The 20826-nt window shown below is 44.0% G+C and overlaps 1 long non-coding RNA gene across 1 annotated transcript in view; it reads left to right on the top strand.

Moving 5' to 3' along the window:
- The window catches only part of LOC306818059, a 55740-nt gene that overhangs the window by 32008 nt on the left and 2906 nt on the right, over positions 1-20826 (top strand). Inside the window, exon 2 of the long non-coding RNA XR_013778125.1 lies at positions 3747-3824. This is a non-coding gene — a long non-coding RNA (uncharacterized lncRNA). The remainder of the gene's footprint in view (positions 1-3746; positions 3825-20826) is intronic.

Genomic DNA, 20826 nt, shown 5'->3' with positions numbered 1-20826 from the left:
ATGTACGCGCACTTATTATAAGTGACTTTTTTTGGCACGCTTACCAAACCATCCTTTAAAAATGCATCTTGACTGCCGGCTTCTAGTGACTGGCAGAGTTGCGGTTAATGTATGAACACTGTGTTTAACAGCCTCTGTCAATCCTTTAATGGAAATGCATGCTGGGAAATGTAGGAAAACCAATGTGGCAAGAGAAGGTGCAGCTGCAGGTTCAACGAAAAAAATCAAACGTAAAAAACATCATCAATGGAATTTTCCAAATCAGGGAAGTTTCTGAGGAGGGTTGTTTATGCTTATGCTTTGTCTGTGTGTGCATGTGAATTAATGTGTGTGTGTGTGTGTGTGTGTGTGTGTGTGTGTGTGTGTGTGTACACCATACACTATTTATCTCCTGCCAAAACAAATGATCACAAAGGTGAAGCTGCAGGAACACCAGGAAGGTGTCAGTGTGTTTTCTATGTTTTCAATAAAAGAATAAAGAGACCCGTGTAATTGTGTGTGTATGTGTGTGTGTGTGTGTGTGTGTGTGTGTGTGTGTGTGTGTGTGTGTGTGTTTTGGGGTTGGGAGGGGGTCAGTCGGAGGTGTGGTCCACTGCCAGGAAGCACATTCTTTGGCAGCATGCAGAGCTGCTGTCAGAAAGCTCAGGAACAAGATGTACGGCGCTCTTGGTGCAGCGAAAGCAGCAGCCTGAGATTAAACCACGCACACACACATTTATACACACACATTTATATACATTAAATACACACACACACACACTGCTGAGGTGGCTGGCAGAAAAGGAGCTGTGTCATCGTGCTGCGGTTACATCATTAAGGAAGCTGTGTTTCCTTATTTGGCGTTGCTGCTGATTGACGTTTCCCTGCAGCCAATAGGAATCCGACACAGATCAGCCACATTAAGGCTGCAGCCACATTATTTTAATACTCCACTGTGACTCGAGGTTTTTTACGTTTGCCTCAGCCAATCAGATTCCCTCCTCCCGGCCGTGGTCCTTGTGTGTCAAACTCGGAGGATGAATGTCTCTGAGTCCAAGGGCAACAGGAACAACGCTCCCACTGTGCCACTATGTCTGTCCGTCACTCTGCAGGTCCGCAGCCTCAGTGTGGGCAGAGATCGGTGACTTTACAGTCTTTAGATTAAAATTCATTCCTTCAATACCCTGCAGAGTGATTAATGCTGGTTACACTCTGAAGTGCATGAAGCTCCTTGGAGTTTAAAAGAACTTTTTTTTTTTAGCTGTTTCAGTGATTTTGGAAGGAGAGTAAATATCTACCTCTACATAAACGCACCTATCTTGAATCAGTGGCCAACGTGACCATGCTAAATCGACTCTCTGCATTAGAGGCGATAAGCCCCATGTCCAACATGGTTTAAGGTCATGATTGACAGCTCTGTTGACAAATGAGGCTCCTGCGTTGCTGTGTGCGCTGGAGGAGGAAACAAAAACACAAACCCAGGAGTCATACAGCTTTTTATAATCGTGATTGTCTGCTTGAAAGGTTTATTTTAGAAACAGGACGATGGATAAAGTCTGATAAAGATTGATATGCAGGAAAGGAGCAGCAGGTTATTCAAGCCCCGGGCCGCCCACTAAGAGGTCGAGGCTCCGTACGTGGGGCGTACCCACTAACCACTGGGCTACCAGCGCCACCTGTCTGCTGCCACGTCATTCGATTGGTTAAGAGTTGTGGTTGGGTGAAGGGGTGGGACGTCAATGCGATGCGAGCGTGATCCTGCTAATGTGTCCACAAGGGGGCGACGTGTCTGCAGCAGCGCTGAGAGTTAGACAGAAAAGACCGTTTGTCACGTACGATGTAATCTGAGCAGAGATGAATGTGTTCTGAGTGTGACGGACATACGAGACAGCTTTGATCGTACTGCACACACACACACACACACACACACACACACACACACACACACACACACACACACCAATTAGGATCATTACAGGTCTATGAACCAGGCTGCAGCAGTGTCATGTCTTGTGTTTCAGTCTTGAGAAGCACAGCAGCTGTCAGCGATACAGTGTGTGTGTGTGTGTGTGTGTGTGTGTGTGTGTGTGTGTGTGTGTGTGTGTGTGTGTGACACATTAGACAGGTTTGTGATGCAGATGTTGAGGCAGAGTGGACGGATGTGATGAAGAGGACATGTTTGTTGTCACACAGAAAGACTGTAATCCTTCTGATGAGCCTTCTGCTGCTCCTCAAACAGACAAACAGACGTGATCAGGAGGACGTTATCTCCGCACGGATCCAGGAACAGATGTTCACCTTTCTGACAGGATGCGGCACAATGAGGGGTTTGTTTTGCCCTCAGAGAGGTTTTAGCTGCAGAGTGGAATTCGGCCCTATCATCATGGTAATGTTGCTGCGAGTTGACCTTCTTTTAGGGATTTTTTTATGAAAGTTTTGCAAAACCCAAATAGTTTCATCCCCCTGTGGATGTGATATGTTGTTGTGTGCATAGCTGACATTTCTTAGACTCTCCTAAAAACACACTTTTGTCTCCGGCCGGCTTTAAATGTGGCAAATGAAAGTGATGACTATCTCTCCAATGAGCTTCAGGATATTGCAAAAATGCATCATTTCAGCTCAGTTTGTGTTGTTGTGCTTTTTCGTACTCGTGTGTTCAGAAGTAGCCAGGTGTGGGGTGAAGCTCAGAGCTTGTGGGGATTTGCTAAGGTCGTACGTGTCTGCTGATCTAGTTGCCTGAATGTTATTTTTACTGCACTGAACAAATGTTCCAGTTTATTTAAAATGTAACTTCTGAAAATGTGAAAAGAAATCAGCAGGGCGACAGAGAGCGCTCAAATGATCCACGCAAACCGTCCAAGCTGCGTCTGATGACCTCTGCTCCTCTGAGCGAGCATCAAACAGGGTTTTTTCTGTTATTAGCCTTTGAATCAAGCATTTGTGCATGCAGTTAATAAACTCCACTTACTCTGGGAACCAAGGACATGCACTGTGACACGGACGAACACAGGAAGAAGATCCCCTCCCTGCGAGTCTTTACGCTCACGCTCAGGCTGCGGCGACTTGGAGAGATGTTTGGGAGTTAAATCATTAACATCTCCTTCGTTTAAAGCTGCAGACGCACGATGCTGACGTCGCAGAAGGCCTGAAGGTCGTGAGGAGAGCACGCTGCCAAATATCAAGTCAGTCTGCCTGGTAGCTGCTGTCAATATTTTGCTCAGGACCGAAACACTGGCAGGACATCCCGATCTCTAACACTGCAAAAAGAGCCCAACACCAAATACATAGGAAGGGTTGGAAATATTCTTTGATTTCTTCAGATTAATAGCTGCTAATCCAAACTGTCCTCACATAACAACGTGAGTTATTGTCTCATCAGGACGCAGTCCGGAGGTAAGGGTTGCGTCCGTATAGACGGAGTTCTGTCGGGTAAGAGAGAAGCGTAATGAGGATGAAGGTCTGAGTCAGAGATGCACATATTAGTCTGTTAATCAGTGCACAGTGTGTGTGTGTGTGTGTGTGTGTGTTTCATGGCTTCATTTCTCGCCTTGAGCGTGTTTATGGGTGTAGAGTGGCATTTATGTAACGTCTCTCTCTCTCTCTCTCTTTCGATGTGTTTTTTCATTTCTTCCTCTCGGACTGCGAGGCTGCATGACTGGCTGGCTGCTGGTCTCCAGGGGCCGGCGGTACAGAGATGCTGTCCGTCTCTCTGGGACTTCTTATGTAACCGTTCTCTCTCTCTCTCTCTCTCTCTCTGTGTCTTTCAGGATTCGGTGGAGTTAATGTATGCAGCAGATGCCCATGAGCTTCAAATTAGCGAGCAGGACTGACACGGCATCGAAAAGGTCGGACTCTCTCTTCTTGTTTTGGTGTGTGTCCTGCTCTTAATACCCCTTTTGTGCGCCACATTGTTTACCTGACTCCAGCACGAGAAGAATGTGTGTGTGTGGGCGTGCAGCGTGATCCTACCTGTCATAAAAGGTTGTGTGTGTGTTTGTCTCTTTTTGCCCTTACACACTTTGCCACTCCCTCTCTCTGTGAACTTTGTCTCCTCGCAGTGCGGCCTCTACAGCTTCATCAGGGTGTGTGTGTGTGTGTGTGTGTGTGTGTGTGTGTGAGTGTGTGTGTGTGTGTGTGTGTGTGTGTGTGTGTGTGTGTGTTTTGTCCCTGACAGTGAAGTAAGGAGGAGCGATGAATAACCGAGAGGAAATGAGGCGACGTGTTTGATCTGAGCTGATAAAAAGAGAGAGAGGACGTGTGGAGGAAGTGACACAGGACCAGAAGCCTTTCTGTTCACACTGTATGAGATGTGTGTGTGTGTGTGTGTGTGTGTGTGTGAGTGTGTGTGTGAGTGTGTGTGTGAGTGTGTGTTCTAGTGCTGTAATATTCATCACATTTCAGTCGTAAGGTCAAGAAATTAAAAAAACAGTTGTCATACATTGAGCGACTTTCTCGATCAGCAGGTGAACTTTGTACCTGTTAAATGTTCACGCTGGAACATTGATGGAAGCTTTCAGGAACGCCCAGATCAATCAGACCATTAAATTTTAACAATCATCAAAATAATCGGTACAAAAACAAAGCAGATAAAAGATGCAGGAAGGACTCAAAGAAGATACACCAGACAAAAAGTCATTCAAAATAAAACAGGTATATATATATAGGGCCAATTATTTGATTATTTATCTGGGATTCCTGAGGGACGTTTTGCAAACACGTGAATTATTTGAGTCACGAAGAACAAACAGAAAGACGTGCGTGAAACTGTGCTTCATCACGAATATCCACTCTGTCTTCATATCTTGACGTGATGCAGCACATTGCATTTTTTTCTCATTTCGTGCAGGTGATTTGGTGGTATGAGTGTGTGTGTGTGTGTGTGTGTGTGTGTGTGTGTGTGCGTTGTTTAACCGTGCACAGACTTTCCTGGTAAAGTGCGAGCTCACAACTCACCACGATTTGTATACAAACTATAAAACACGCCGGGTTTAAGATCGGCAGATTTGAAATGTAACATCAGGAAGTCGTCGACATGAGGTCTCAAACATGAAGCACGTGCAGGAAGTAGAAAAACACAGTGTGTGTGTGTGTGTGTGTGTGTGTGTGTGTGTGTGTGTGTGTGTGTGTGTGTGTGTGCTGTAAGGTGACCTGGAAACAGGATGTATTCATGCATAAGTAGGTGAAGGTTCAGGGGGACAGTAGGACACACACACTTACATACAAACACACACACATACACAGAGGGTGAGTGTCGTATGTCGAGGCTTAATGATTCATATGTTCTGTGTGTGTGTGTGTGTGTTTGTGTGTGTGTGTGTGTGTGTGTGTGTGTGTGTGTTTATGTGTTTGCACATTCATTCAAAATCCCCCTGGGTGTTTTTTTCTTCCGAAACTGAAAGGTACTATATTTCTAGAATTCCTGAACAGAAACTCACTTCCTGTTTTTGATCTCCCCCTGTGACACACACACACACACACACACACACACACACACACACTTACACGCAAACATGCAGCTGTGTGTGAGTGTTAACCACAGGCATGAGTTTGATGTCTTGTGTGTGTTTTCATGTCGTGTTTCGTGGTTTCGAGGGGGACTCGGGGGATGGGGGGGGGGGGGGGGGGGGGTTCTGCTAGTTTTCGCCTGTTGAGTCAGCTGGTATGATGAAACTTTAAATTTGGTTGCAGCATGAATGGCGGTGCAAACACACACACACACACACACACACACACACTAGTGTCCAGTAGCTTTGTGACACACTTATAAAGGTTCATAAGAAGAATGAGGACAGACTGTTGAAGCCATGACTTTGAGTGGCGGGCAGACGCATCCTTCTGACAAAGTGTTGACGTGTTTCTGGGATTTATTTCTCCGTTTGGTTGCTTGATTAATTTTTTCGAGGTTCACAGCAGGACTTTTCAATTCAAAGTCGATTAATTTGCATGCACGTAAAGCGCTGTAACAAACACAGATGCATGAACTCACAGAGGAGTAGAAAGAAAACGTTTAGGAAGGATTGTATTAATGCGTCGCTGTTTCATTGAGAGCCTTCCAGTGCTGATTCTAACAGCTACAATATAATTGCAAACTGGCCAACGTAGAGATCTGAGGCCAGTTCAAGCTGTGCGAGACTTGGCCAGAACCTGACATCAGGTTCAAGGGCTTAAAGAGAGCTGGGAGGGCTTTTACCGACGCCAGTATCAGATAAATATGGAGGATTTTAAGCTACACATCGAGCAGCGCTAATCAATCCCGACACCACCACTGACATCATACATCTCCTTTAAGGAACACTTTCATTCCCGTCACTAGCAGATCTTCCTGTTTCCCGGTTTCCGACGAGTCTTTAGCGTCTCTTTTTCAAGGGAGACCTGGCCAAGACAGGAAGTGGCAAAAAACACAAAGCTGCAGACAAATACACAAAGTTCTTACTCCTTTGCCTTTGCTCGTTCTCACACACACACACACACACACACACACACACACACACACACACACATTGTTGACTCAGCACTTTCTGCCTCGTGTTTCTCTGCCGTTCCTGGAACCTGACCAGGTTGTGCTGGGTGTGGTTCTGCTGTACCTTTGCCCTGCTGCAACAACATCACAGTGATAAAAGAGTCCCTGCACACTCACACATCTTACACATTCATCCAGTAGGCTGACAGGTAGGAACTGTCGCATTCATGTAATTGTCTCTTTAGTGAGAGCTTGACCTTGTGTGTGTGTGTGTGTGTGTGTCTGTGTGTTCTGATTTAGCGTACTTTCGGGGACACAAGCGAAAGATCGCTTTAACGTGGACCACTTGTCCAACTGGGGACAAAACCAGTTTTAGGTTTTTGGTAAGTCTACAGAAAGTGTGTCTATGTGATGTGCATAAAAGTGACGTAAGGAGACGCGTGTTCAGTGTGTGAGTGTGTGTGTGTGTGTGTGTGTAAACAGGGCCCCCATTCTGTCAGAAGGTGAATCTCTGCGGGGGGTAAACGAGAGTTCGGCCTCATTAGCGAGAAACCTGCTCATCGCTCAGGTCACACGTGTGTATCTCTGTTTCTCTGTCTTAACACACACACACACACACTCACTCATTCACTCACACACACACACACACTCACTCACACACACACTTGTAAAGGTTGCACTAGCTGTGTGTGTGTTAGTGTGTTTTCGTGTGTTTGCGTCCATGTATCATGCTTTCTAATTGGTTCTCCATCTCTCACCTTCTCAAGAGCAGCTGTATTTATGTTTACTGCTGTGACCCAGATACGACTCCACAACACGAGATGGATCACCACGGATCGCCATTAAAGGGACAGTTCGCACAAAAATACAATGAGACTTCGTTTCCCTTGCAGGCTGATCTAGTTTCGCTGCATTGTTTTGTGGCCCAAAATATTCTGTTTAGATCTGGTGCTGGTTGGAACGGCAAAATATATTATCATAAAAATGTTATGCTTTAATGTTACTATTCAATTTGCACTTTTCCTGCTGAGACCTCAGAAATGGTTTGATTTAGTTTGACCAAAATCTGCAGATCGTCTTGCTGCCGTAATATTAAGTCTCTCATTGTTTCTTTTTTCTATCCTCTTAATTTGATATAAGAGCTGGAAAGACTCAAACAGGTAAACTGTCCTTGACTTCTGACATTAGCCGAGATGTTCAAAGTCAAGATGCTGAATTTCTCCTCATTATTGCGACACTCAGCAGTTGAGTGGGACTGTGATGAAGTCTGAGTCCACACAAGGAGGCCATGTGAACCGCGTTTGCTTTCCCACAATGCCTTTGAGTACACAGAGAGGAGGTAGGGGAGGAAGCTCTTTGCCGTGGAGACGGGGGGGCTCTTTTAATGGACACTCATTCTCCAGCTGTTTACTGTTCAGTTCATATGTAGGAGACAATTTAAAGTCTGAGGAAATGGGATTTTTTTTTTTGTATTTGACACAGGTGGTGGTTCATGTCTGAATTTGCTCTGGAGCTTAAAGGGCAAAGCACTAACACTGCTAGCTTTGTTAGCTAAATGCTAATCAAATCGTTAGTGTTATTCCTCTGTATCCTGATATTTCATCCTTGCAGGGATCATCACAGCTACACCCTTATTGACAATGGAGCAATTGGCATCTCATCCATGCAAACTGTGGTAATTCATTTTTAGATATATATAAAATATTCTTAGCCGAGAGTCTCCATATTTGGACAAAAGGGCGTTGAGCTAAAGGGAAGAAATGTGTTGGAGAATGCCAAAACTCACAATCCATTCCTAAATCTGGTCATCTTGGCTCAGTGTTAGAGAAAGTCACTTCTTTGAAAGGTTGGTGGTTCAATCCCAGGTCATGAGGTTTACATGACGAAGTGTCTTCTGGCAACACACTTTCGAAGGTAAAGCCACTAGCGTCTATGAATAAGATACGATTTTACTGTATTGATCCTCATGGGGAAATTCGGGAAGCAGTACAGAAATCAAAAAGTCAAAACAGAAGAAATGATGTGCAGTGAATGTGTGTGATGAAACATGAAACAGTGCTGTCTATTCACCACTCACAGTTTACTGTGGATAATTGATTAGCTGGCCACCGAGCTAGTTAACCATCATATTTCTAACAGAAAGATATCCTGTATGCTGGTAGCAGACTTGACAACCATATGACATACCTGCTAATTGTTGCTAATATATAGAAAAATCTTACGATATAATCAACATTTTACCAACCGGAAAAACAGAGTTCCTGGAGAGTCTGTTAATAAATGACACATTAATAAAGATTCGTCTGATATTTACTTGAAACTCCAAAAAGGACAAACAACGCAAAAATGCCAAACTCAAATATTTATTCTTAAAAGGTTTGTTAAGTGTAAATTCTGCCCCTATAAAGATGACCCGAGTTAGCCGCACAGACCAAAGCTGTTTTGAATCAGTGAAATAGTTTAAATTCTGCGGTGGAGTTTCACAGATGAACTTGGATTCACTTCATGTTGCCTTCAGCCGAGAAATTTCAATTTCTCTACTTTCTGTTTTTGTTTTTTATAAAAGTGCCTTGTTCATCCTGGTCTCAAGGAAACATACAGAAACAGAAAGAGAGAGCGCTGTGGAGAAAGCACACACACTGCCAGGATGACGCACACACACACACACACACGCGCGTACAGTCACACCTACTGTGTGCGCACATATGTAACAGATCCAGAGTCGGGCTCGCACGTGGGTGTGTGCCTCCTCCTCTTTACTCACATTTCTGGCTTGCATACGCAGAGACACACCCACCTTGTTTTGTTAGACAGGACACACACACAGACACACACACACGCAGAAGAGGTCTGTCACTGTCAGGACACACAAGAGGCAGGAACATGAAGCTGGGTGATGGAGGTTTTAAGACCGGAGAAAGTGACTACAGAGGAGGTTCTGAAGATGCTGTGACTCTGGACTGATTCTGGCTTTCCTCTCAACTGTTAGTGACGAGGGAAAACCGGGAAGAACAGGAGGACAAAAAAACACTTATCTTCACAAACATGGCACGGGAGACGGTGAGTGAAGAAGACATTAAAACTCTTTATGTTTACTTTTATATAAACCAGCTTCTGGCTTGTTTAGAGGGCTGTATATGTAAGTGTGTGTGTGTGTGTGTGTGTGTGTTTGGGTGTGTGTATCACAGCTACCCCGTGCAGCACCCGCCTTTGTTTACCTGCCTTTCATGCTTTCCCACATGAACCCACGTCAGTGGAAGGTTACTCAATCTATCGGGCTCGACTTGATCCTCCCCTCCTGCCAGGTTGAAAATTACCCAGCTATGGCTCTACAGCGCTCGGCTGGCGTCGGACAGACAGCAGACAGACAGGCAGATAGAGGGTGTCAGACAGGTGGAGGCGGTGTGTGCGAGTGTGTGTGGAGGTAGAGGGGAAAGGTGAAAGTCTTGGAGGTTTGACGAGATGCCAAACACAGCGAGTGAATCAAACATCTACTGTTTTGCTTTTCCACTCGGAGATAAAGCTGCAGGCAGGAGGCGGGCTGGTTGTTAAAATAGACTCTAATAGTCTGAAACTGCTTGTGATGTTTGATATTAGTGCCAAGATATAAACACTAGTGTATAGTTATTTTCCTCTGTCTGCTTTTCTGTTTAGCTGCCACTGTCTATTTTTATGGGACTATAATGTAGCACGAATCTACAACACTGGAAATATGTTATATTATTATTATTATTATATATATTAAATGATCGTACTGGTTGTTCTCTCATAAAAAGTTACTGTTTGATATTACTACAGTACTGTGGACACATTTAGTTCTTTTATTGTGTTGTTCTGATTCATTTGTTTTTGGGAAACTAAGAAAAGAAACAAAAACAAACAAACAGACTGCAGTTCCCTTCGAGGCCACTTGAGGCTTTTTTCAAAAGTGAGAACACCTCGTGAATTATTCGTGCACATATCAAATATAGAAGTTATATGATAATAACTTGTGGTGTCTGCGTCTGTCACAGTATTTGGTTTTGTTTTGGTATTTTCCGTGTCGTCTGTGTCGGGCTGTGATGTTAGTGTTCGCTCCTTTAACGACGTGTTTGTGTACTTGGTTGTTTTGAGTCCTCGCTGTTATTTGTGAGGTTTGAATTCGGTTGTGTTTTTGTTTTTTTTATTTCCTTGTTGTGTCGTATTTGGTTGGTGATTTGTTTCTGTCCAGTTTAGTTTTGTTGTGGTACGAGTTAAAAAAACAAAAAAAACTTCACTGACTTGCGGGCTCTCGAAAATGTTTCCTGATATTTATTTCCTTCCACTTTGACAGATATGTAACCTCTTTATTGCTACAGTTCTTCCACATTTCATGACCTTGCTTTTTCTTTTCCTTCAGTCACTCTGACGTACAAAGACTTAAGAAGATAAACGTTGGGCAATAACTTCCAGACAGAAGCGTTATGTCTCTAGACTGAAGCTTGGATCCGACTCCAATATTGGACTTTCATTTATTATCCAAAAAGGGAATTTCCACTGGCAATTGATTTAGCACATCGCTAATCCCTGATGCATTCGTGTAATCGCCCAACCCTAATTCCTTTCCTCTACCTGTTCAGTCTGAAACACGTTTCATACCTCCTCTGCAACATTTGACACCTGACCATTATTAGGCGTCAAAGGAGCGCCCTAAAAACCGGAGCCAGCTAGAGTTGGGACGCGAGCCAACCTGACATCATTTCCTGCCGGGGTTGGGAGCTCACAGGCAGTGACCACACCAAGCGCTGTTTGAGTTGGCTGTGGTGGCGAAGAGCCCGTGTCACAGCGGGGTGTGTTTATGTGCTGGAGTGGGCGGTAACGTGCCATTAGAGAGCCTCTGACTCCTGAGGTAAAAAAAAAAAAAAAGCCGATGGAGGAGCGTGAGCTGTGACCTCATCCTGCTGTTTGATGTGTTTCTCTGTGTGGTCCGGTCCCTGTGCTGGTTTGGATGAAAAAGGTCTTGATGAGGTTCATGGGATAACTCCACCACGATGATGTGAAAACAACCTGTTTGTCAGTCAGTGTTTCCAACGCTGAACCTCGCTCACAGATCTTATATAAGTTATGTTTCTGTAGACGGCATCACGTCACTCTTGGCTTTTCACGATTGGTTCCCATTAGATTTACCATTAATGTTATAATTTTATTAATGGCTATCATCAGCTCTCCTGCCTTGGATCCCAGAGTTGGTCAAAGGGGAAGTGTGGTTTTACCATCAGGCTTCTTTGAGTCACCTGCCTTCAGCATGAGGGCTCACAGAACCAGTGGACTCTTTCTTTATTCTTCGGTATGTTTCCATCTTTGCTTTAACTTCACTCCGACCGTTTGTTCATTTGGTCTTTCTTTGTTTCGCCGGGTCGTTTGGGTTTCTGATGTTGTTGCCGTTTGAGACTTTGTTAGTCAAAGCACTTTGTGAACTTGTTGTTTTTAAAAGTCCCGTGAGTTATATTCATAAATTTAAAAGGCCACTCAAACAATGAGTGAAGTAAAAGGAAAGCAAGTCTCTGAAGACTTCCCATTCACATCCAACAGGGCTGCATGTCTGTGCATTGGAAAGTGAAAGTCTTCTTCTTTTCTTGGGGACTGAACGTTGGCGTGTCCGTTTACATGCCAGCATACGTATCACTGTGATGAATATGTTTGAGGTGAGGCCATGTGTCTCGTCTCTCCACCCATCGAGAACAAAGACAGAGCAGTCAGAACGGATGAAGTCTGTCTGGAGTTGGAACTCGTCAGTCATGTTTCTGATGTCGTAGATTCAGGTGATTGGAAAAGGCAGTGACTGATTGAATGTCCGGGCTGGGAGGAGACCTCGTGTCCGCTCTGCTCGGGAACTTCCTCCAGAATGATTTGAAAAAAAATGGCCGACCTCGTTTTCACTTGAAGCCTTTGACTTGATCTTAAAGGACAAAAAACGCGAGACAATCGGGACTTCACGACTCTGGGCACTTTGTCTGTAAATCGATCTACACGTTGCAAATGTTGTTTTCTCTGAATCTATCATCCGTAAACTGTTTTTTAATCACGTGCTCTTTATCATGGCGTGTGCTGCGGCCCTGTTGGCCAGCTCACCCTTATATATATACTTTATTAATCCCTCGAGGGGAAATTCGGTTTTCACTCTGCATTAATGGAGAGGTCTCAGAGTGAGCTTGCTGCCCACAGCGGGCGCTCCAGAGCAGTTTTTGGGGTGCCTTGCTCAGGGGCACCTCGGCAGTGCTCAGGAAATGGACTGGCACCTCTCCAGCTACCAGACCAGTTTCCGGACTTGGTCTGTGCCGGGACTTGAACTGGCGACCCTCCGGTTCCCAACCCAAGTCCCTACAGACTGAGCTACTGCCGACCCTTATAAAAGAGATCTTGATCTCAAAGGGTTAATTACCTGGTTAAATAAAATAAATTTAAAAAAGTGATGTGCTTCGATTAATAAAGAACCCAGATGAGTCATCTTGGAGGTCTAACCTTGGGCTGTTTTTTTTTTAAGGGCACCAGAACTGAAGACTAAATGCTTAATTAGCTAAAAATGCAAACTAAGATTCATGTTGCTTTTCGTGCCCGGCAGAAAACAAGGACAAGGCCTCCTGGCATATTTCCACTTGGTAGATTAGCATTTTAGTAAGAGCTTGGATTTGACAGATTTTACAGATGATGTGACTGATATTGTCCTTTTTTTGTGTCCTTTGGATTCTGTCCAATTTTTAAGAGTATTGTGTCATTGTGTGTTTGCATATCGAGTCTCTCTTTCTATTCAAACACTGTCATGTTGCTGGATCATTCCCAGCTGATATTCTGTAATTTCACATTATAGATATTCTAGAAAGATTAAATACACCAACAAAATCTCAACCTGCATATTGCTGAAGAGTATTTCCTAAAGATGAACTCAGGTCATTTTCTTTATAAATGGAAGCTCTCAGTCCAGAAATGAGCCTCAAGACCTTCATGGTACCAAACTGAAGTCAGAGTCATCCTTGCTGTCAATTTTTCTACATAATTATAATAATAATAATAATGTGTACATGTGTTGGACATACAGAAAAATCATTTCGCTAAACTAACAGCAGAACGTTTGAAAAAAAAATATATATACAAATTATAAAGGATAAAAATAAAAGCACAGATTTACAAAAAAATTCAAGGCTCCTGAAATTTGAACAGAAAATAAAAAACTTAAACCAGGAAGTAGACGGATCTATTTTTTATTTTTTTTTGCAGTTAAAATGTAAATTTTCTAATTTTCAAAAATGTGTAATAAATGAAATGTTTTGAATTAGTCACAGCTTTGTCTGTCCAGGCGGTGCAGATTGAAGGATTACGTCCCTGCTGTCTGACACTACGTGACGTCCCTCCGGGTCTCGCCCTCTGTCATCACCCATTGTTGTCTCCAGTAGAGTCAGGGGGGGTCACGACGTAGCGTGGCTATGAAAAACCCACAGTTCCTGTTTCCATGCGACAAGAGAAAGCTTTCTGTGTGGTCACACACCCTCGGTTCTCAATTTAGAAACAGTTGTGACGTTCGATCCGAGTGCAGACTGACACTTCCTCCAATACAAGGCGAGTCATGAAAGGCTAGCGTGTCAGATTTCAGTGAGTGTGTGCTGCTTGGTTCAGCTTCAGTGACTCAGCAGTATTGAACTGTCATACGCAGATTATTCCTGATGTTTACGTCTAATCTGTCGTCTTCGTTGGAGAAACTAGATTCTTCCAAAGCAAAACCCTGAAATGTTTAAATTTTTTATTTTATTTTCTCTCTTTATTTTTAAAGGGCCAGTGCATATTAATAAACCTTTCTGTAAATATGCCAGAGTTAGCCAAAAGGCTAATTTTCATCTGTTGTCCCTGGCCAGATTTTTTTAAAGGGCTCCCTAAAAAAAAAAACACAATAAAATTCAAACATTGAAAAAAAGCCCAAATTCAGTCAAAAAAACAAAACAGGACCAGTTAATCCTCCCAGACCTCCTCTGGTTGGCTTGAAACATCCATCACACACGTGAGCGTCCTTGCACGCTTACAGAATATGTGTTAGGGCACGCACTCCACTGTTGATTGATGGTTCAAGTTCGCTTTTAATTATTTCGTCCTTAAGCAGAACGGCAAGGACTCACTTTTTTTCTTTTTTTTTCCTCAGCTGGTGAAAACTGAGCCGTGTTTGTCTTGGCTTTTTGAGCCCGACCGCAGAGAGACGCTCCGCTCATTCATAAATCCTGCGCTGGTTTGTGCTTCCCTTTGTAATGGTGCAACACGACAAATTGATCAACAACCACAAAAAATGTCAACAAACAGGTCGAGATCTAAATCGGATACAGGTGCTGACAGGCCACATCGTGCACATCGCCATCATCAACACTGACAGTCTCTCATGCATATTCTAATTCACACCATCATCATCATCTTCATCATCTTCAGTCCCATCAGTATCATCAGAGCTCCCTTGAAAGTGTCGAGCTGACTGGAATCTTCTCTTGTTTTACAACCTGCTCAGGTGGGACTGACACATTTTGACTTGTTGTTATTGTTTGTTTGTTTTTTACGGCTGGGTTCTGATTAACTCCGTCATGGCCGTGTGTAGTTCAGACAGAGAGAGTTGGCGTTGGCGCTCGTTGATGCTGTTCGATGTCAGTGAAGTAACAGTGATCAGTTTGACGCCTCAGGTGAAGAGATGTGTTGACGGTGTGCATTAATACTTACATGCTGGCTCTTTGCTTGACTCCATAACTAAGTGGCTCCTTCTCCCATGTGGGTTTGAAAGCTCTATATATTTAGAAAGGGGACAAATTAATGAGGGCATGCATTGTTATGGTCGAGTTGCCTCAGGTGCAAGTTTTGGGTTAGTCAACCAGACACAGAACTCGAAATGAAATGAATGAATGTTGAACCCACATGACTCACAAAGCAAAACAGAGTCCAACACACAGTGAAGAAAACACGACTTTAAAACCACACACGTTCATTAAGAAGTTTAATTACAAGGAAAGAAAAACAGAAGCAACGTGAAGTCCTGTAATATTAAGCATTAGAAGCATTGACTTTAAACATACAGTGGAAGTTACACACACACACACATACACACACACGCCTCCTTCACGACCTCTGATGTCACAGGACGCAGGTGAGGCGTGACAGGAGCATAAATATTCTGTCAGTCTGAGCTAGCTGTGGGTGATCGATTTGATGGCACATTACAACTAATTATTTCACTCATTTATTTTTTTTTATATTCTTCACATCTACGTCGACGTTTTTTAATCTCGTCTCTCTCCTTTTATCTCTAATATCTGTGTGTGTGTGTGTGTGTGTGTGTGTGTTATTTATCTATTGAGAGTTTCCTTTGACTACGAGGGTTGGAAGTCCCTCATTTCATCCTGAAGTTCGAAACAACATCTCGTTTTTAAGTTTGGTGATTTTTATGCTTTTATTGTTGGACTAATGATTTCATAATCCAAAGACTCCAAAAAATATGGAAGTTCATTTCTCCAGCACTGCCGAGGCGCCCTTGAGCAAGGCACGAACCCCCACCAGCTCAGGGAGTGCTTCCAGTGGGGGCTGCCGCCGCACTCTGACATCTCTCCCCTCGGGGATTTATAACGTATTTAAAATAAAATAAAAACTAAAGCCAACAGTGTCTGATGTGTGAAACATGTGGAATGACTTTAACAAAAGAAAGAAAGTCTCAGCAGTTCAGTGTATGATCATCACGTGTATGAACACACACACACACACACACACACACACACACACACAGTTTATTGTTATTTATTTAACAGTTTCAAAACAATCTCTCCACTTCAGCTTTTTTATTTATTTATTTATTTTTTTGGTCTTTGTGGAATACAAATAAAAACACATTGGCAGATATTAAAGGCTGAACTTGAGGACTCATTTACACACACACACACACACACACACACACACACACACACACACACACACACACACGCCTGATGTCCAATCAGAAGTGTGTTTGCTGTCAGATGAAGAGCTCTTCGTGTTGACAGACGGTCCACGAATGTGTCGCTCTTACTGTAACACGCTGCTCATTTTGGGAAGCTGTCGTGGCACCGAGCCAAGGGGGAAGCTGAAGATTTACAACTGGGGTTGTGGTTAGTGCTTTTGCTGACTAACTCTTAGTGTACGAGTGTGTGTGTGTGTGTGTGTGTGTGTGTGTGTGCGTGTGTGTGTGTGTGTGTGTGTGTGTGCATGCAGGATGAAAGCATCCATCATGAGGCTGCTGTGTCTGCCCGGCAGCAAGGCCAGAGTGTTTGAGTTACGTGACGAGTTGCTTCTGGCAGCACGTCGCCAGTAAAGGCGGCTCTTTGTGATTTAAGTGTGTGTGTCTGTGTGTGTGTGTGTGTGTCTGTGTGTGTGTGTGTGTGTGGTGAGTCATAGCTTAGTGGGCTTCAGGAGAAGTGTGTCAGACTAAAAAACAACTGCACTGTAATCCAGAAGGGTCTCAGGGGTGTTCTGATTGTGTGTGTGCGCGCGTGTGTGTGTTTGTGTGTGTGTGTGTATTATTTGAGCGGGTGGGGGGGTGGGGGGGGAAAAATGAGTAGGAGCTTTTATTGGCAAAGATATGACTAAATATCTCGCTTTACTGTAAGTGGGTGATGTGTCAAGATTAAGTCATGACCCTTTTCCCTCTCTCTCTCTCATGCACAAACACACACACACACACACACACACACACACACACACACACACACACACACATTGTGTATCTAAATCCCTCTCTCTTCTAGAAGTAGCACCTTCTAAACTCTGATATCAGCCTCTCCGGGTCGAGTGACTCACGTCCATGACCACGTCTATACGTCCACCTCTCTTATATAAGCCTCCACCATGAGCATCACTCTATTCATCTCCTCCTCCGCACTTCTTCGTCTTCCCGCGGCCTCTTTCCAGTTAACTTAAAGCGTCTCTATTTTTAGCCCTGTGTCATATTGGCTCGTGAGGCTTGTTTATCTGTGTCGTGAGGGGAAAGCCTCTCGGCCACAGAACTGTGAGTGGACCCGAGATCGTGATCTGTTCCCGGAACTGAAACCAAACAAGGCCAGATGTTTGAAATTCTCCAGAAGGGAAGTTTTCATGTTTTCTAGTTTTCCTAGAAGCTTATCCCATCATGTGGGCTTTCTTTCCGATCATCAACTGATTCCCTGTGGGCAGTTTAAAGTTTACTCAAAGGATCATATCAGTGTTTGCTTTTGCTCTATCAACTGGTGCCGATCATGCAGCCGCTCTGTCTCTTCTTCTTGCTGGTGCTTTCTTTCTGGCATGCTGTGGCTTTTATCTTTAAAGGAAATGAATCCGCCCTATGTTGTCCAAACTGCCCTAAACTTTCAATTAACATTTAAAACCAACGACTTTTTTTTGTGTTTTTATCAAAGCAGCAAACGCTGGAGTTGAAACATGTTCAGCCCACGCAGAGGTGCACAAACCGCAGTTCCTTGAATGTCCACTTGAGGCTGGTCCTGAAAACCAAAGAATCCCCATTCGGCCCCTTTAGTCACCAATGTTTTACAGATGAAATGAACACGTTTACAGCCTGTACGAGAAACCGCTTTGGTGTCAATATCTCTTTACTACACAGGGATGTCTTCTTGTGTCACCCATCTGTTTTAATATGATGAAGGCTGAGAGTTATGGATGTAAAATTGGGCGTGGCTGAGTTGACTGATAAGTGACATTCAGGTTCGCCTCAGCTCCGACTCTGTCTGTCTCTCGAGGGATGGAGAGAGTCCACGTCCATGTTTTATCTGAGCCTCCCCTCGCCCCAGCGAGTGACTCAGCTCTCACACCATTACCGTGTTTTTGTGTACGTGTAGTTCTTTATGCAAATGTTTGCCAGCCCGTGCTCTGTTAAGCTGACTCGCTTTCAAGCAGGCCAAGTGGAAGAAAACACCTGGAGGACCAGGTAGCTCACCTGGAGGGCCAGGTAGCTCACCAAACATGTCGGCCTCCATCTCCAACACCTCTATGTTATGTGTCTCTTAAGCTATCCTTTAACACGGGTTAAAAAAAACAGCATGGCTAATCGACGTAATCAGGAAGTGAATCATGATTAGCACACCTTTGGCTTTTACGAACAGGTTTGACATGGTGACGTAGTCTGACATCGTCATAAAGACCTGATGTGGCTGAGTCAGTGTGTGTGGTGATTTGCGTGTGTTTCATTGTACCTTTTGTTGTGTGGCGTGCTAACGCTCTTGTAGCTGTCACTCATCGGTTAGCCACAGAGAAGAACACAATGCGTGTCCTAGTTTTTATATCGCTTGACAAACATGCTGCCTTACACACTCAGCTGTCACATTAACGTCTTCTGGAGCGTCTTTGTTTTCCATGACAGCAGTTAATTATAAGCCAGAGTAAAACCATGGTGTGAAATGTGGGTTAAGAAATATGCTAATGGCGTGAATTGTAAAGGAAACGGTAAACTGAAACATACACTGTTATTCTAAATAAGCGTGTCTGCCTTGTGCTATATTTACGTGTGTGTGTGTGTGTGTGTGTGTGTGAGCTGCCACGCTGAGTTGAAGTACCGTCATGCTCCTCAGATGAGATTGATGCTCTCTCCGGCTGCCATCAGCAACGGCTTCATTAGCATAAGTCTGCACGCCGGGGCTTCGTGGTCGCCTCCCTCTGGGCTTTAACTCGACACGACCTCCATCTGAACCGCACCGCTGACGCACATTAACACACACACGCACACGCACACACACGCGTGGACCCCGAGGCTGCACACCACTTCAGAATGAGATGCTTCATGGTAATGTCGCCGATGAGCGAGGAACAGCAGTGCTATAAATGCACACGTTGCTTTACAGTAATAAAGGGTTGTTGGAGCTGAATAATTTATGTGTTGACAAACTGAGTCCACGAGAAAACATCTCCACTGACGAATCATCTCACCTGTCTGAGGACTGAGGATTGATTGGCACGAAGCGTTTTGATGTTTTAATGTGGAAAAAAAGAGAATATTAGAAAAGCCAATCAGAACGTTTCTGATGTCTCATTTCAAAAGGAGTTACAGTGTTGATGCGTCACATTATACTTGTGCCTCTCTAATTGGCCCAATGGGAGCTCTATAAGTATATAATTCAATTCTATTCAATTCAAAAAAACTTTATTAGTCCCTGGAGGGGAACTCAAAGGCTCACAGAGCAGCAAATGAACGACAGTACAGACATAATGAAATCAAATCAAAGTTAAATATTGTATGTCAGAAAAGAGTGGAGGTGTAAGTGGATCGTGATCGGACTAAAGATGTAAATAATTATCCGGTCTTGAAACAAAAAACGTGATTTTCAAGATGGAGTCAGGAGTTTTTTCCTCATAAAATCAAATTTCGACTTAAACTGAAGTAAATAATTCCCAAAGCCAATAACAGCGTGCAGCTCATATTAGGAGTAGATTCGATCCAGCGATAGGACACGACGCAGGCGTGTGAGGTGAAACACTAAGGGTGAACCGTGTGTTGACTTTCAGCAGCAGCTGTGGAGTTGATCTGCTTCCTGTTTGGACTCACTGTGAGTGTGTGTTTACGATCTGCAACCAACGATGGCACTGACTCTACCTGACTGAGGTTATTTCAGCATAAAATAACACAAACAATCGAAAACAAAATAATCTGTGTTCGTTTAGTTCTCTCTTTACTTACTGCGTTATAAAACTGACCAGAGGAGGATATTTTAATCTCCCTCCTCATGGGGATTAAAATCCTCGCACATCTCTTGCTCCACTGCCCGTTACGTGGCTCTCATAGATCGTACATACTGTCAGTGGATTTGCCCCCTAGTGGCCAACAGTAGAATGCAGGTTAAAGGCACCTGTCTCTTTGCTCCACGTCTCATATACACTGTACAGTGTTGCTGTTGCCCTGCAGCCTGCATCATTCCTGCTGTGTGTTATCATTCAGTAGCAGCTTAGCGATTAGAAGAACAAAACAGGCATTTGAGCTCCTACGATGATAAACGATTGTGCACCTCACACACACACACACACATACACACTCGTGTTAACCTGAGCATGCACACACACTCTCCCCCACATTGCAGACACCTGAACATCACACCTGGTGGTTTCCCAGTGATGAATGGTTGACTTTGTGCCAACTTTCACTCCCCGCTCCGAGAGGAAACGAAAGACAAAAATAATCTTAGAGGAAGTGATAGAGGTTAGTTTCATGAGTTAATCAATAAGGACAGCGAGACGGTGACTGCCCTGTGATTCAATGATATGTCTATCAAACGTCTGCTCTTGCTGCTGTCAGTGTCAAGTGGCTGTAGTTTTCCTGGAGCAGATACATATGAACAACAGGACGGCTCACGGGGAGGTTTCTTGACGGGAAGGATGGATCCGTATCAGGACAGCGACCC

This window comes from Symphodus melops (assembly GCF_947650265.1).
Source record: "Symphodus melops genome assembly, chromosome: 22".
Taxonomy (NCBI): Eukaryota; Metazoa; Chordata; class Actinopteri; order Labriformes; family Labridae; genus Symphodus; species Symphodus melops.
Note: the sequence above shows the minus strand (reverse complement) of the source record. Positions and strands in the feature narration are given on the sequence as shown.